Source organism: Typopeltis vanoorti, chromosome 16 (assembly GCF_054136105.1).
Source record: "Typopeltis vanoorti isolate ZY-2024b chromosome 16, IOZ_Tvanoo_1.0, whole genome shotgun sequence".
NCBI classification, from domain to species: domain Eukaryota; kingdom Metazoa; phylum Arthropoda; class Arachnida; order Uropygi; family Thelyphonidae; genus Typopeltis; species Typopeltis vanoorti.
In genome coordinates, this window is record NC_143564.1 from 61,005,038 (window position 1) to 61,022,382 (window position 17,345).

A 17,345-nucleotide genomic window follows, 5' to 3' on the forward strand; every position below is an offset into this window, starting at 1 on the left:
TTGACAGGATGAGGGTTTTGCTATCAGTTAGAGGACGTCTGGATATATTGACAATCCAATTATCTGGAGTTTTGAAGGGCTTGAATTGTTTAGATGAAATAGCTTCATATTTTCGGTTTAGATGTTGACTTAGTTTATTATATGCTCGTTGAGTAGAACATTTAGCCACATTTAGAACTATGTGTGAAAGATGTGGATCCAAGTTTGTGGAAATATAGGTGCGAAGATCAGAAATATAATGACTGTGAATCATTCCGATTCAGGTTAGGATGATGGAGTAAGGCCTCTATGCTTTCTTTGAATAAACGTTCAAATTTATAACGGGATCTATGTAAGAGACGAGTTTTTGACCAAAGGATGTTGTGGTTAGTTTCAATCCCGTGCTGAGCCAATCCAGATTTTTCAGGTTTGTTGTGATGAATGGAGGATTGATGTTCTTGGATTCTTTTTTCAAGAGAACATCCAGTTTGTCCAAAATAGGAGAGATCACAGTTGCAGGGAATTTGATAAACTCTAGGAAGAGACATGGTTGAGCGTTTGTTTTTATTAGAAGGAAAATGGGAAGATAATGTCACCAAAATAACCGGTAAATTAGGAAAACTTTCAGTTATACGAGGTAGGTTACGAGCAAAGATCAATTTTTTTAAAAAATGCTGCGACAACAACATTATTCCCAATTTCGCTAAGATTAAAGAAACTATAAAATCTCCTGGAGCTCATATTTACCGGAACGCCAGTTTATCGTTAATCTGTAACCAACTTAAAGTTGCTAAACGTGATCTTGCTATTCGCAGTCATCATATTTCTGATCTTTGCACCTATATTTCCACAAACTTGGATCCACATCTTTCACACATATTTCTAAATGTGGCTAAATGTTCTACTCAACAAGCATATAATAAACTAAGTCAACATCTAAACCAAAAATATGAAGCTCTTTCATCTAAACAATTCAAGCCCTTCAAAACTCCAGATAATTGGATTGTCAATATATCCAGACGTCCTCTAACTGATAGCGAAACCCTCATCCTGTCAAAAGGACATGGTTTTTCTATTGTTCCTAATAAGATACCATATCTAGATTTCCTAGTTAATATTGAATGGAATCTCAGTCATCTAACTAATGATAAAGCTAATGCTCTTCACCTAGAAGTCACTTCTTCTCTACTTAAGGCCAAACTTCCTCCTTCCAACATATCTCTTTCTGAAATGAAATCTTTACAGTCCTTGAGAAAAAACAGTCACCTCATTATCACCAAAGCTGACAAGGGGAAAGCAACAGTAGTTATGGACTCAGCAAATTACAGAAGAAAACTTTCTCTTTTACTTCAAGATCGCTCCACATATCAAGAACGTGATTATAATCCACCTGACTGTGATCTCTCCTATTTTGGACAAACTAGATGTTCTCTTGAAAAAAGAATCCAAGAACATCAATCCTCCATTCATCACAACAAACCTGAAAAATCTGGATTGGCTCAGCATGGGACTGAAATAACCACATCCTGTTATAAATTTGAACATTTATTCAAAGAAAGCGTAGAGGCCTTACTCCATTGTCCTAACCTGAATCAGAATGATTGTATATCTATATCAAAAATCTGAGAAGTCTAATCAGGATAACTCATTAATTCATATTAATTTTATGTTATTTAATATTATTAATTAATATCTTTATTTCAGTCATGTCTCTGCTTAAAAATATTCCCTTTAATACTTACTGATATAACATCACACAGCTTGTTCTATTTTTAAATGATCTATTGTTAGTATTCCACCTTGTATTTTTTTTTAAAGCTGTTCTTGTAGTGCCACTGAAGATGGTCTGCTATTTCCAGACCGAAATATTTGGTTAATTAAATGTCTTTCTTGTGTTTACATGCTTATATTATTCTGTTAATGTCTAGTCTGTAACATGTTTTGTTAGCTTTAGTTCCTATCATCAGTCCTGTACCCAGAAGATGCCAACAGCTCAAGTTGGTGAAACTAGTTGGTATTAAATAGTTTTTTTTCTCAGATACTTGATCAACATTTCCCAAATAGTCTATTTACATAGCTTCTGTGGTCAAGAAAAAAATATCGTTTAATTATGAGATCATTATTCAACTGCAGTTTGCTCAGTGGATGCGATACGACCACAAACATGCATTCAACAATACAAATAGCAAACCCCAAATAACTTCAAATGAAGCAATCCTTTTTTTTATGTATTGATAGTTATTATATTCTTAATGTTTATTGTATGTTCCTATAACTTTCCTTCTTTTTTTTTTTTTTTAATATATGCAACAGATGAAGTCCTCGAGAATAGAATGAAACTAGCTGTGCTTTTTTTTTATTTTCTCTCAATATTAATAGTTTTATATAAAACGGTCTGGGTAGTGGCCCCTTGCCTTTAATGCATAGCATCATACATCTCCTCAAGGAGATGTGCTTTGCATTAAGGGTAAATACCAAGAATAGTGATCAGAGCTTATTCCACCTTTACCAAGAGTTGCCTAAAACTTGCACTACGTGTGGGCCACCCAGACTTGCACTACTTGCAGGCGCAAACTTGACTTACTTGTCAGTTTGCTTACTTGGAAAATGGATTAAAACCAGGTTTATAATTAAAATATCTTGGTATCTTTAACATATATATATATATATATATATATATATGTAGAAAGTTTTTTACCTTGGGTATAATATATGTTAAAGATACCAAGCTATTTTAAACCTGGTTTTAATTCATTTCCCAAGTAAGCAAACCGACAAGTAAGTCAAGTTTGCGAGTGCAAAGTAGTGCAAGTCTTAGACAACTCGTGGTAAAGGTAGAATAACCTTATGGTAACTTGTTTTGATAAAATACTTATAAGCTCTGTATTACTTAACTTTGATATTTCTAAGCCTGGCTCCCACTGATGAGACGTCAATAAAGGTCGAAACCGGTCTGGGTAGTGTCCCCTTGCCTTTAATGCATAGCATCATACATCTCTTCAAGGAGATGTGCTTTGCATTAAGGGTAAATATTAAGAATAGTGATCAGAGCTTATTCCACCTTTACCACGAGTTGCCTGAGGCTCGCACTACTTTGAGGGTCACCCAGACTTACACTACTTGCAGGTGCAAACTTGACTTACTTGTCTGTTTGCTTACTTGGGAAATGGATTAAAACCAGGTTTAAAATAGTTTGGTATCTTTAACACACACACACACACACACACATGCTTAGATTGCTTCATTTCAGATAATTAACATCATAAACATTTGCTTGTAGATTTGCTAATAAAGCTGTAGTCTTCCTCTTGTTTTTAGTAACAGCAAATATAACTCTATCATGCTGATTTATTTTCACATCTTATTGCATCATCATCATCATCATCCTTCAGGGAATTTCAGCCTAATAGTTCCTTCTAGCCTCATTCCATCTTTTCCTTGGTCTCCCTAACTTCTATTTCTTCCAACTGGGTGGTATCAGAGTATCTTCTTGGATAGTCTTGAACTGGCCATTCTTTCAATATGTTCAATTCACTTCTTTTGGATTCATATATTTTGTTCGATACTGAATCTATTTTTAGTGCTCTTTTTTTTTTTTTCTCCTGTCCCAGATAATATAGCCTGCTATCCTTCATGGGAATTTCATTTCTTCAATTTCTATTATTTTTTCTTCTGCAGTAGAGATGGTCTTGTCAAAACTTTATAAAGTCTTATTCTTGTATGCTTTTAAATTTGGTTAGGATTGAAAATCTTTAAGAAGTTTAACATTCTGATATCAATGTCAGTTTCTTTTGATTATGAAACTACATCCAAGGTATTTGAAACAGTTAATTTGTTCTAAAATGTTATTTACAATCATGATTTTAATTCTGACTGTAGCTGGTTCTTTAAAAGCCATGAATTTAGTTTTGTCTGCTAATATTTACATTCCAAATTTTTTAGCAATTATGTTTAAGGAGGATATTGATCTCTGGAGTTCCTCTTCACTTCTCACTATGGTTATCTGCAAACAAAAGGGTATTAAGTATTGTTCCATGATCTAGTTTAAATGCTGGTTTTATATTACTGACTAAACATACACACTACTAGGAATTACATACCTGTATGTTTACATATGGGTATGTAATTTACTTATTAAAAATATTTACTTATTAAGTAAAAATATTTATATAAATATAAATATTTACTTATTATTACGAAATATTTACTTATTAAAAATCTTACTACTGTGGTTACAAATGTATGTTTAGTCAAGAATGCTCCACAGGTTTCATTATACAACGTTTTTTTTTTTTTTAAATAACAAAACCTGTGGTGCGATCATAATTAAAAGAAACACGTATTAACCACAGTGAAAATTATTTAATTGTAAATATTTCATCCTAAGTATCTTAGGACATCATCAGTACAGTAGTTTTAAACAATAATAGGAATAACATACAGTTAGGGCGCATGATTACAATAGAATCTCAATAAACGTGCATAACGTGTTACAGTAGTACAAAAAAAAAAAAAAAAAAAAAATTAATTATTTAACACAATTTTGTATGACAATTTCCCATACTTTAGGAATAGTAAGAACGTCGTTGCGGTTTAAGTTTGGTCTGTGTAGTAGCGCTTCAGAACTTTCTTTGTATAAATGTTCATGTTTATATAAAGATCTATGTAAAAGTTTAGACTTTTCCCAATGGATCCTATGGTTTGGATTTTCAATTCCGTGTTGAGAGAGGCCAGATTTCTGCAATTTAAAAAGATGAATGTGGTCTTGATGTTCCGAGATGCATTTCTGAACAGACCTACCTGTCTGTCCAAAGTAAGATAATTTGCATGAGCATGGAATCTCATAAACGCCAGGCAACATCAAAGGTGAGAGTTTGTCCTTAGGAGAAGGTAACAAGTTGTAAATTTGGTTGATAGGTTTGTAAGTAGTGGCAAATTGTATTTCTTCATAATTTTAGAAAGACTTTCTGAGATGCCTTTAATGTAAAGTATGGGAATCCTATGGACTTCTTCCTGTCTGATTTGATGTATGGAGAAGTGACTACTGATGATTTTTTGAGTTGTTTTAGGATTATATCCATTTAGGATGGCTGTATTTTTGATTACTTCTAATTCCTGGTTTAAAGATTCTTCAGAGGAGCAAAATTTGTGTGCTCTGGAAACTAGTGATTTAATAATGCCAGATTTCTGAGATGGATGATGAGCAGAAGAATTGTGAATGTAGCGACCTGAGAATGTAGGCTTGCGAAAGACAGACGTGGCAATGGAACCGTCTTCTTTTCTTTGGACGTGTAAATCCAAAAAGGAGATACCCTGTGGAGATTCTTTTTCTAACGTAAAGTTGATGCGATGATCAAGAAGGTTAATTTTATCTAGAAACAGTTGTAATTCATGTTCGGGATGATCCCAGACTGCAAATACGTCGTTGACATATCTTAACCAAATTTTTAGTTTAGGTTCAAAAGTGAATATTTTTTCCTCAAGGTATTCTAGAAACAAGTTTGCTAGGTTCTGAATTTTTCAATTTAGTTTTTGAATTGTTCAAGTTTGTTATTGCATCAGGTTACTTCACCTGGAAAGGTCAAATTTACAAGCAAGAAGAAGGAACAGCAATGGGATCTCCTTTATCACCAAACCTGTTTGTGAGATGTATGCTTTAAGGAGAGTGGTTGGAGTCTGGTTAGACAATGATAGTGGAGTGAATGTGTGCAGAAAGTGTAAGGAAAATGAGGATTTAAAGCGCATTTCAGTTCATGAGTGAAATCGTTGTTGAAAGTCAGAAAGTAGAAAATAGTAATATGAGAGGTATGAATAGTATATTTGCGAGGTAGTACCATACAGCTGTGAGAGCGGCGTTGAAAATGAGAATGAAGGTAAAAATACAGAACGAATGAATGGTTTAACAGATAATAAAAATTATGAGATAGATGCAATGAGTAAGATCACACGGTTGGCGGATCAGCAGCTGGAGCGTTTGCAAAAATGTTTACCGAGCATACCAACTAATAAGTGGCAAAAGTATGATAACAAAAATAAGAGTATGATCGTGAGTGTAAACAAAATGAAAGAGCGAGTGTTGTATGGAGATTCTTTAGTAAGAGGTGTGATAAATGAGAGTTTAACAAAATCGTACCAACCTGGTACAAACATTAAGGATGTGAGTCTATTAGAGTGCAAAAGCAGAGGGTGAAAGAATTGATAGTAGTAGCAGGAATGAATGATTTGAAAGGAGACAAAATGGCTATGAGAGAGGACTTGAAGGAATTACTTGAGGTAGCAAAAGAGAAGAGTGAGAGAGTTAGGATGGTGAGTCTGTTGCTGCGGTATGACAGTGAAGAGTATAGAAGGAGGGCCATAATTGCTAATGACTTTATGCGTGGATCATGCAGGAGGAGTGGTGTGGAGTGAGTTCGATGGGCGAAAGGATTTATATAAGATGGATGGTTTGCATTTGAATGGATTATGGAGATTTGAAAAGGTGTTGTTGAATGAAGTGGAAGTACAGAATCAGGGAAACTAAGGTTATTAAGGGGGGGAGAAGTAGATATGCAGACTTTAGGGAGACAGCTGAGTGTATGAATGTGTGTAAAATGCCAGAGCAAGTACGAAGGACAACAAATCAAAATGGGATAGTTAGTATAAAGCATCAAAATAGGGATGGGACAAATGGGCTTCTGCAATTCATGTATACTAATGCCAGAAGTATAGGAAGACTTGGTTGGCTCTTCCAGGCCACAGGTTATTGGCATTAGTGAAACATGGCTAACAGAAGATGATATAGCAAATGGGATTGAATAAGAGGGGAATAGTGTGTTTAGGAGTGACAGGGAGAATAAAATGGGGGGGGGGGGGGTTATTGATGATAGCTGATGAGCTGCAGCCAAGGCCTTTGACAATCTACCACATGGAATTCTAATCAGTAAACTGCAGCATATGAGGATGGATATAGGGATGGTGAGATGGATAGGAGGGTGGTTGATGGAGAGATATCAGAGAGTGGTTTATTCAGGAGTAGAGTCCAAAAGACGGCCTGTGACTAGTGGTGTGCAGCAGGGTTCTGTTCTTGGACCACTACCGTTCAATTTGTTCATTAGCAATATAAGAAAGGATCTGTGAGGAACTGTTCATTTGTTTGCTGATGATGCAAAGTTGGGTAGAGCAATAGTGAGTGCACAAGATGTCAAAATTTTGCAGGATGATTTGGATAGTTTGGAGGACTGGGCTAAGGAGAATGGATGTCAATTTAATGTGGCAAAATGTAAGGTAATGCATTTTGGGGTGAAAAGATTAGCAGCAGTATATCACATTGGTGGAACTGTACTCCAGGATATTGACGAGGACAGGGATTTGGGAGTGTTGGTGGATAGGGAGTTGAAGTTTAGGGGGCACATCGCAAAAGTGGCTAAATCAGCTCATCAAATCACTTGGCTTCTGAAAAATACTTTAACAAGCAGAGACAAACAGGTTATTGTTCCTCTGTATCGAGCCTTGATAAGACCCCATCTAGACTACTGTGCCCAGATATAGGTGCCAGGGTTTCTACTTGATGGGGAGAAGGTGGAAAGGATCCAGAGACGAGTGACCAAGATGATAGCAGATCTATGGAATGAACCTCATGAGAACAGGTTGAAGATTTGTGGGTTGCAGAAATTGGTTGATAGGCAAAAAAGGGGTGAATGATTGAGACATTCAAATTACTGAAGGGTTTCTATAAGATTAATTCAGAGGATATTTTTGAGAATAGGACTGGTGGCGGGAGGACTAGGGGCCATCCATGGAAGCTGGACAAGGGTGTGGTTAACAAGAGTGTTAGGTTTTTTACTTGGAGAGTGGTGAATGAGTGGAATAAGCTGCCAGATGCCAGAGTCTGTTGTGGGTGCCATGACTGTAAATGAGCTCAAGGCAAAGTACGATAGATACTGTGTGAATGTTGAATAGTTGTTCTAGAGACATGATGTTAGGGCCTCCGTCGATGAGTCTATGGATTCCTTGGAGTTGTCCGTAATAATAATAATCAATGAATCAATACAAGATCATCCTTTTTGGAAGCCATGTTGTTCTTCATGGTGTTTATCTTCTACATATGATTTAAATTTTGAAGTAAATATTCATGCAAATAACTTATAACAAATATTTAGATATTTATTCTTCTCTAGTTTTTCCATCTTTCTGGGAATTTTACTGGTTATGAATACTGTTAAATAATTTTAAAGTAATTTGATGAACAGGATGCCTGCATATCTAATAAGTTCAATATTTATTCCATCTTCTCCAAAAGATTTTCCTGATTTACTTTGCTATATTTCTTGTTGGATTTCTTGCAAGTTATTTTTTCCACTGTATAGTTAGTATTTTAGTTAGTAGTTACCATTAGATCAGATTTTTTTTTATAAATTAAAGATGCCAAAAAATTATATTCTTGGTTTCATCCTTTATTCAAGTGTAAGCAAACAAAGTTTGCACGTGAAGTAACTTCTTGACAGGGCAACTCATATAGAGAGGTTAACGACTTTACATCAATTGCCTTAGTATCCCATAATGCAAATATCCTTACAGACATGTATAATACTATGCATTATAGAAGGACCACTACCCAAAATGGTTTAGACCTTTATTGAGGTCTCATCAGTAGGAGCCAGACCTAGAAGTGATACCAAGGTTGAAGTAATGATGCAGAAGTCATATTTCCTTATACAAATAGACAAAAGGTGTCACACCTTATTATTAAAATACTCTGGATTAGAGATAGATATTGAAAGTTTTTCCACTTGGCTATATTATATCTCTACACTTGAAGATGTAATATGCAGAGTCTGGTGGACAGGAGGAAGAGGGGAGATATGATCGAGACCTATACAAGTTAGTAAGGGGTTGTTATAGGATCAATGCTGGAGAAGTTCTACAGAAAATAGTGGGAGATCGGGGAAAACCAGAGGTCATCCTTGGAAACTGTATAAAGAGGGTGTGAGTAGGGGAGTGAGAAGCAGGATTTTTTCATGCAGAGTTGTAAATGATTGGGATGCCTTGCCTGAGAGTGTGGTGTCTGCAAGGAGTTTGAGTGTGTTTAAGACACGGTATGATGAGCTGAGTGTGTGATAAAAGGAACTCCAAGATGAGGCTTTGACTCCATGAGGTCTTGGGGTAATAATAATAATAATATTATTATAAATTAAAGATCTTGGCATCTTTAATTTATAATATAGCCAAGTGGAAAAGACAACGGATCTCTTTTTTTGGTATCTGTGGGAATTTTGGGTTTAGCTCTTTGTGTTAAAGTTTTTGCAATACTGTTAGAGTTTACCTTTCCTTTAGTTTTTTGTAGTGCTGTGCCTCTTGGTCGACACAGCTGTGACTAAGACTTTGCAATTTCATCTGGTCAAGTTGAGGTTGTTCATTTCTTCATGCCAACGAGCCCTTCTGTTATCATACAAGGACCTTAAGAGGACAAAAGCAATGTCTGTACAGTTCTGTTCTTCATACTCTGCCAGAAGAATACTACTTTCAGTTGAAAGTATCATTATGATGCATTAAATAACACAAAAATGCCTTCCTTTGAGTAACCTAATTTAAAGCAGTTGTAGCCAAAAAAACAGTTCTTTATTATAGGGACCTCCATAATGAAATAAATTTGATTGTTCATTTCTATCATTAAATCTAAGCAGCTACATCAGCAACAGGTTCAGAATACCCCTAAGAAAAAATATAGCCACCTACTGACAAGTTGGTGGATATAAGGAAGACCGAAATGGATTTGCATCATTCCGATAAGACTGAAGTACTATGAATCTCACCTTACTGCAACATGCAAGATAGCCAAGCTTTACTATCAACAATGCAGTAACACTAATGTCACACTTTGGGAATTCCATCATTTGAAGGACAGGAGAAAAGGTCCAGAGACAATAACAAATCTTACAAAAACGACTTTACAATTTGAAAATAGTGGATCTTTGGCAATGAGGCCAGGACAAGCGTGCAAATGGATTATTCCTCAACAAGTTCACAAAGTTGCAACTGCTGTTGTGGAACATGAAATAAATAATGCACAAGGGTCCAGCAGTGATCAGGCAATATCAAGGCAACTGGACGTACCATACTCAACTATGTGGAAAATCCTGCGTCAAATGCCGAGTTTTTTCCCTACAAGATCTCCCATACTCAAGCTTTGCTTTCATAGTGATGCGGAAACTTGAATACTACAGTTTGTCCTGACATTCTTAGCTCAAAATGGAGGTGGATGACGCATGGCCATGGAAGATCTTGTGGAGTGACAAGGCACATTTTTTATCTGAACAGTGTTAATTCACAAAATTGCCACATTTGGGCTGCAGATAACCCTCAAGTATTTCATCAGACCCCTTTACACTCACCAAAAGTCACAGTGTGGTGTGATTTTTTGAAGAACTTCACCAGATAGGACTAGCAACTTATATCATCTCTGCTGTTATGTATTGAGAGATGCTGCGCAACTTTGTTGTTCTGCAGAAGCGAAGATGCCTTGACTCTACCATGTTGCAGAGTGTACTTGCATTCAGTTTGGTTGAATTTTATCCAATACATTTTTTACTACAGGGCTCTGAACCTCTTCTTTAATTATGGCCAGCCTGTATAGAGGAAAGGAAAGTTAAATTTACTGAAAGAATCACAGGATATGCCTATAACTAAGGAATCTTTGTCCTCAGATTGAGACATAGAGTTCTTAGTTAAATATATATGGAGTTGCTGAAGGATCAAAGCTAGTAAACTTGGAAGAAGGCCACCACATTGCCCTTAAGAATGTCAGAGAACAAAAAGGGATTTTAGACCTAATATCCAATCTGTTCAATGTCCAGGGATTACCTTAGTATGTATCTCCCCTGAATATTGAACAAATGAGGAGGGAGTAAAAATTTGGGATTTGGCCAACTATGAGGAGGAGGGATCTGGAAAGTTCCGATAAATACCTAGAACAAAAATGATATTAAAGCAACTGATATAACTACAAGAAAGAACATACAAGGATATAAGAATCTAAGAACATAAGTTACCTTCATAATTCTGCTACTAGTATGTTCTGTCTTGTGGTTATATCAGTTCCTTTAATATAATTTTTATCCAGGTGTTTATCAGAACTTTCAAGACTCCCCCACCTCGTAGATTGTTCTTATATTCTTTATCCTGACTTTAACTAAAAACAAAAATGATGCTACAACATGACAGAATGTCATGCAACTACAAAATCATCCAGATAAACAAGGTCCTGCTGTTATTTTCAGGAAGCAGGATAAATAATGAAAGTCAGCCACTGGAACACATTAGCAGAACTAAAGATAGGCACTATCAACATTAGAAGTACCAATGAAAAAGAAGCATTTACAGTCTCTTTACTATATTTAGCAACAACCAGAGTAATAAGAAACTAAAATGAAAATGCCACTGCATAATGAAAAACCCACCCACACAACATTGCACACTTTCAAGCGTAACAAAGCTTTATTGTAACACCAAACAGTATCTAAAACACTGACTTCCTCTTTCAAATTTTCAGTTGTAAAAAATACATTGTAACACCTGTTTTATAGTGCAGTCATTGGGCATAGAAGCCAAATGATTTATGTAAAGCAAATTTTCAAAAGCAAATAAAGATATGTATTTGGACCACCCTGTATATACAAGTTGGTCCAAAATGTACCTACCAAATGTAATGCTGTATTATTCCTGAAGGAGGTGGAACTGGCAGAAGAATTAGAGAAGAACCACAGACATAACTGATGTTACTAAATAATAAAGCAGGTAAGATTCTGCTAAATAATGAGTCTGCTATTGTCTAAGTATAAGATACTAGACTCAGACAACAGTGATGAGAGAAAGGAAGAAGCAGCTGCATAAAACACTAAGCAAGCACAAAGATGAACCTCTTGAATGGCAGGCAATTTCAAGTAGAGTCATGTCATCCAATTCCCAATTCAAAATGAGGAAATGGATGACTTTTTGTGCCTATGGTTCCACAGAAATTTCTACTAAGGAAGAAATGGAAGCATTTGTTGAGTCATGAGAAAAGACAACTAACATAAACAAAATGAAAAAACTGGCTCTTGTAGGAGATCCAAACAGAAAAACAGGAAATAATGAAACATCATCATCATCTCTATCAATGATTTAGGCCTAGAGTGGCCTGTGTCGGCCTTAGAAGTCATTGTTGAATCTTTTAAGAGGACATCCTGGTTTTCTTTTTCCTAATGGCTTGTACTTTAAGGCTTGTTTTGGTAATCATTCTGTTTTCATTCTTTGGAAATAATGACTAACAGACATAATGCAGCAATGTTTTGGAGAAAATTTGGGTAAAAAAAGAGCAAAGCTAAAAGAGAAATAGCTGGATTTCTATTAACACATTCATGCTGGAGAGTGTTTTGCTTTACCCAGTAACCTGCTTACCAAAATGTCCCTTCTATATCAGGCAAGCATTTTTTACAGTTTTTCACATGTATAGCATTTTAGGTGCAAATTTTTAAGCAGCATTTTATCTGTAAAATTAGTATTTATAAACTGTATTAATGATATTGAAAATATCAAATGTAATTAGAACTGATTTCAAGTTATATATATATTTTTTTTCTTTTTTTCTTTTTCTAATTATACCAGCTAAGTGCAGAGAAAATTAGATTTAAACTTGGTAGGTACATTTTGGGACACCCTGTATCTTTATTTGCAAATAAAGAATACTTTATTTGCAAAAATTTAACTGGTATAATCAAAAAAAGCTTTACCAACACATCATAGCCATCAAGCTATAATTAATACACTAGCAATAATACACAAGCAAAAATCAATCGACTTTGGATGATATTTGAATGTCTCCTCGTTCAGGAATAATACAGCAATAAATTTGATAGTTACATTTTGGACCACCCTGTATATACATATGTTTATTTGTTTTTGAAAATTCATCATCATCATCATCATCAAATTCCTGCCATGTATCTTCAAGGGGTGTACAGGATATGATAGTACTAAATGAAAAATTTAAATCATTACTAACTTCCTATCACAATAAATGGAAAGATTGTTAACAACCTTCGATATGCAGATGACACCGTGCTAATTGCAGATAATATTATGGATCTCCAAAAACTCATTGACAAAGTATACATAGAAAGCCAAAGAATGGGAATAAATATAAACATCAACAAGACAAAATACATGATCATCAGCAAACATCCAGCCTCATCAATGAAACTGACACTCAATGGGAAAAATATTGATCAAGTGTCAAGATATAAATATCTTGGTTGCTGGCTTAATGAACGGTGGGATCCAGAAATAGATATAAAGACAAGGATTGAAGTTGCACGGCAGTCCTTCATGAAAATGAGAACATTATTCTGCAATAAAGACCTAAACATGGAAGTCAGATGCCGAATGCTGAAATGCTACGTGTGGTCTATTCTGCTCTATGGAGTTGAAACATGGACATTGAAGGCGACAACCATCAAGAAAATCGAAGCCTTTGAGATGTGGCTATACAGAAGAATGCTAAAGATATCATGGACAGAAAAAATTACTAATGAAGATGTCTTAAAATCCATTGGCAAAGCTAAACATCTTGTACAAATAATCAAGAAATGAAAACCATCATATCTTGGCCACATCATGAGAAACAGCAAATACCAACTTCTACAAACTATTTCGATAGGAAGAATTGGTGGCAAAGGAACTAGAGGAAGAAAAAGAATATCATGGTTTCACAACATCAAGACGTGGACAGGAAAGAGCAGTGCACAACTGCTCAGATTAGCACAAGAGCACAGTTTGTTCACCAAGATGGTCGCTGACCTTCGATAGAAGATAGCACAATAAGAAGAAGAACTTCCTATCGACAATTTTCCTCCAAATCAGTCTGTTACTTGTCAAGATTCCAACATTATCAGATCTTATATTTTTATTGTCTAAGGCACTTTGTACCATATCAATCCACCTATATCTTGGTCTTCCTCTGGGTCGTTTTCCTGCCAACTTGGCAGAGAACACTTGTTTTGCTAATCTTTCCTCGCCCATTCTGTTTAAGTGACCATACCACCTGAGAATAGCTCTGCTAATGCATTCCTGAATGCTGACAATGTCAAGTTCTTTCCTAATATCTTCGTTTTTAATATGATATTGCCATTGATGCCATCTGTTCATGCCTCTAATCTTTCTCAGGAATCTCATATCTGCAGTCTCTAGTCTTTGGTCAAGTGTTTTACTTCTGACCCAGCTCTCAGATCCATAAGTTAAAACTGGTTTAAACATCTTTATACAGCTAATTTAGTGTTCCGACTAATTTCTCTCTTATTCCATATGAATTTATTCAATTGACTTCCCACCATACCAGCTTTGCTGATTCTGTTGTCTATTTCTATATTTAATTTACCATCTTCAGTAACAATCATGCCTAAGGAGCTGAAATGTTTTACTTGTTCCACATGTTCTCCATTAACAACACAGTTGACATTTTCAATGATTCTGCCTATTTTCATTGTCTTTGTCTTTTTATTGCTGACCTTCATACCATATCTATTACAACAGCTATTCAATTTAGTCAGAGAATCTTGCAGACTTGTAGCGGATTTATTTAGAAGTATAACATCATCCGCATAAAGCAAAGAGCTGACATTAACATCTCCAATTTTGATATCATGTTTAATACCACTTTCATTCACAATATGATCCATATAGATAATGAATAACAGAGGGGAAAATGTACATTCTTGTCTGACACCAAATTAACATGAAACCATCTTCCTGTACTTCAATTCTAACTGCTGACTTACAACTCAAACAAAGACTATGTATTGCTTGATATAATCCCCATTGATACCATATAATTGTAGCGTATTGAATAGCTTCTCCACTGGCACCTTGTCATATGCCTTTTCCAGATCGAAAAAACTTAAATACACATCTTTGTTATAATCCCATGATTTCTCGACTATTTGTCATAAAGTGAAGATCTGATCGTGACAGCCTCTATTTTGGCCTGAATCCAGCTCGTTCTTCACCAAGCTTTTCTTCCACAATTCTTCTCAACCGTTTCTCAAGTATACTTGCATAAATCTTACCAGGAACACTCAGTAGAGAAATACCTCTATAATTCTCACATTCAGTTTTATTTCCCTTTTTATACATCGGTACTATGAGAGCTTATACTCCATTCATTAGGAATTCGTACCTCTGTCCATACCTTCTGAACTATGCAGTGCAGCCACTGTAAGACTTTTATACCACCATACCTCAGCATTTCTGGTCAAATATCATCTACTCCTGCTGCCTTTCCACATTTCAAGCCTTTGATGGCTTTTTCTACTTCAAGTATGGATATGTATTCCTGACTATGCCTGTTGAGTGTTTTTTACCACTGTGCTATCACTGCTTGTTTCATTTAACAATTTTTCGAAGTAATTATTCCATACTTCATCTTTTTCTCCCATTTTCATATCATGTCTAACTCCTTTTACAGCACTCTTTCCTCCATTTCTAAGCTTCTTCAACAACCTCCAGAATATTTTGCCACCTTCTTGATATTTATTTTCGATTTTCTTGCCAACGTTGTTGAAGTATTTATTTTGTATGGTCTTGCCAACGTAGAAAGCTAAACATTGTTCTTGACAATGTTTAGCTTTCTTACATTTGTCTATGTATACTCTAAGAGCACATGCTGACTTATTTGCCAGGAACTTTTGATAAGCTTGCTTCTTTTCCTTCACTGCCTCCTTAACTTCCTGTGTCCACCAGGGAGTTCTGATTTTTCTATCCTTGCTAACAACCTCACCACATGAATCTCGAGCTGAATCAATCAGTGTTTTCTTCAAGGCTTGCTACTGAATCTCCGAGGTTTGATTCCTGTTCTCAAACTCTTTCGTTTTTATTTCAATAATCTTTGTGTATTTTAGTCTACAGATCACATCTGAGAGCTGCTCAACTTTTATTCGCTTTAAAACTTTCTTATGTGTCATTCTTTTCAATCTGAAATTCAATTTTATCCTGCTCAAGACTAAATAGTGATCACTTTTAATTTCAAATCCTCTGTACATACTGGTGTCCTGCACCAGGGAAAAAACATCATTATCAACAATAAAATGCTCAATGAGACTTTTCTTATTCCTTGCCTCTTCTCTCCATGTGAATTTGTGCACATTTTTATGTTGGAACATGGTGTTAGTAATAACCAGTCCATGTCCTGAGCAGAAATCCAACATGTATTTGCCATTATTATAGCTTTGCTGTTTTCTCCAAATTTTCCCAAAATATTTTTGTATGTCTGACAATCATTTTCTACTCTGTTATTTAGATCCCCAACAAGGATCAACTTTTCCTTTTTCATTATGTCAGTTGCTTTCTCTAAAGCCTGAAAAAATACCTCCACTTCTATTTTAGTAGAATCTTCTGTGGGACCATAGGCTCAAATAAGTCTCATTGTCCAGTTCCCCATTCTGATATTTGCCCCACATCACTGTACTTGAGACTGACTGCCATTCAAGAAGATTAGCCTCGTATTTTGTGTTGAATACTATGGCTACTCCTTCTTTTCCTTGATTGTCATTGTCTGAATATAATATTTTATATTTATTGCTCAGAAAGATCTCACCAGTTTTTGTCTTTTTTTGTTTCAGGTACTTATCTAATCAATCTGGTACTTATTTAATTCCTCAACTAGCTCCATTTCTTTGAAATTCAAGCTTCCTATGTTGATAGTACCGATCTTTAACTCTGGCGATGTTAAGTTGGGGTGTGTTTTCAGATTTATTCCAGCACCTGACTTTTCGCTGTTTGCCCTGGTTACCTGGCGAAAACAACGTAGGCCTTGTTTAACCAGGCGATGCCCCAGCCGGCATGAAATTTTGTCATGTTGTACCATCATTTTGTATTTTGGTTTAAGCCAATAAGAATACAATTCAGTCGGCTAAATTCCAAATTGCCAGCCCATCCTTGTTCGTTCAGTATCCTGGTAGATACCCAACAGGGTGCACCATGAGAAGGTGAGGATTGGACATTATGCAGTGGCATTTTCATTTTAGTTTGATCTAATTACTCTGATTATTGCTAAATATTGTACAGAGACTGTAAATGTTTCTGTACTGTGCCTAGTGATTCAATAAAACCACTTTTTTTTTCTGTCTGTAGTATGGTGTCTGTTGGGAGGGAATGTTTCCTTTTTCTCTACAAGAAAAGAAAAATGAAAACTTCATGGTGGTCTCAGAAAGTTAAAGACGCAGCCATGGAAATGAAGAAAGCATATGAAAAATTCTTAGCATGTAAATCAATAGGTGCCCTGAGAGAGAGAGAGAGAGAGAGAGAGAGAGAAAATTTAAGAATGCTTGAGTTACTGAGTTGATTTGGTATGTCATTTT

At 35.6% G+C, this 17,345-nt stretch overlaps 1 protein-coding gene across 1 annotated transcript in view; it reads right to left on the reverse strand.

Moving 5' to 3' along the window:
- Positions 1–17,345, reverse strand: part of LOC150098060 (solute carrier family 53 member 1-like) — a 235,703-nt gene that overhangs the window by 136,669 nt on the left and 81,689 nt on the right. The window lies entirely within an intron of this gene.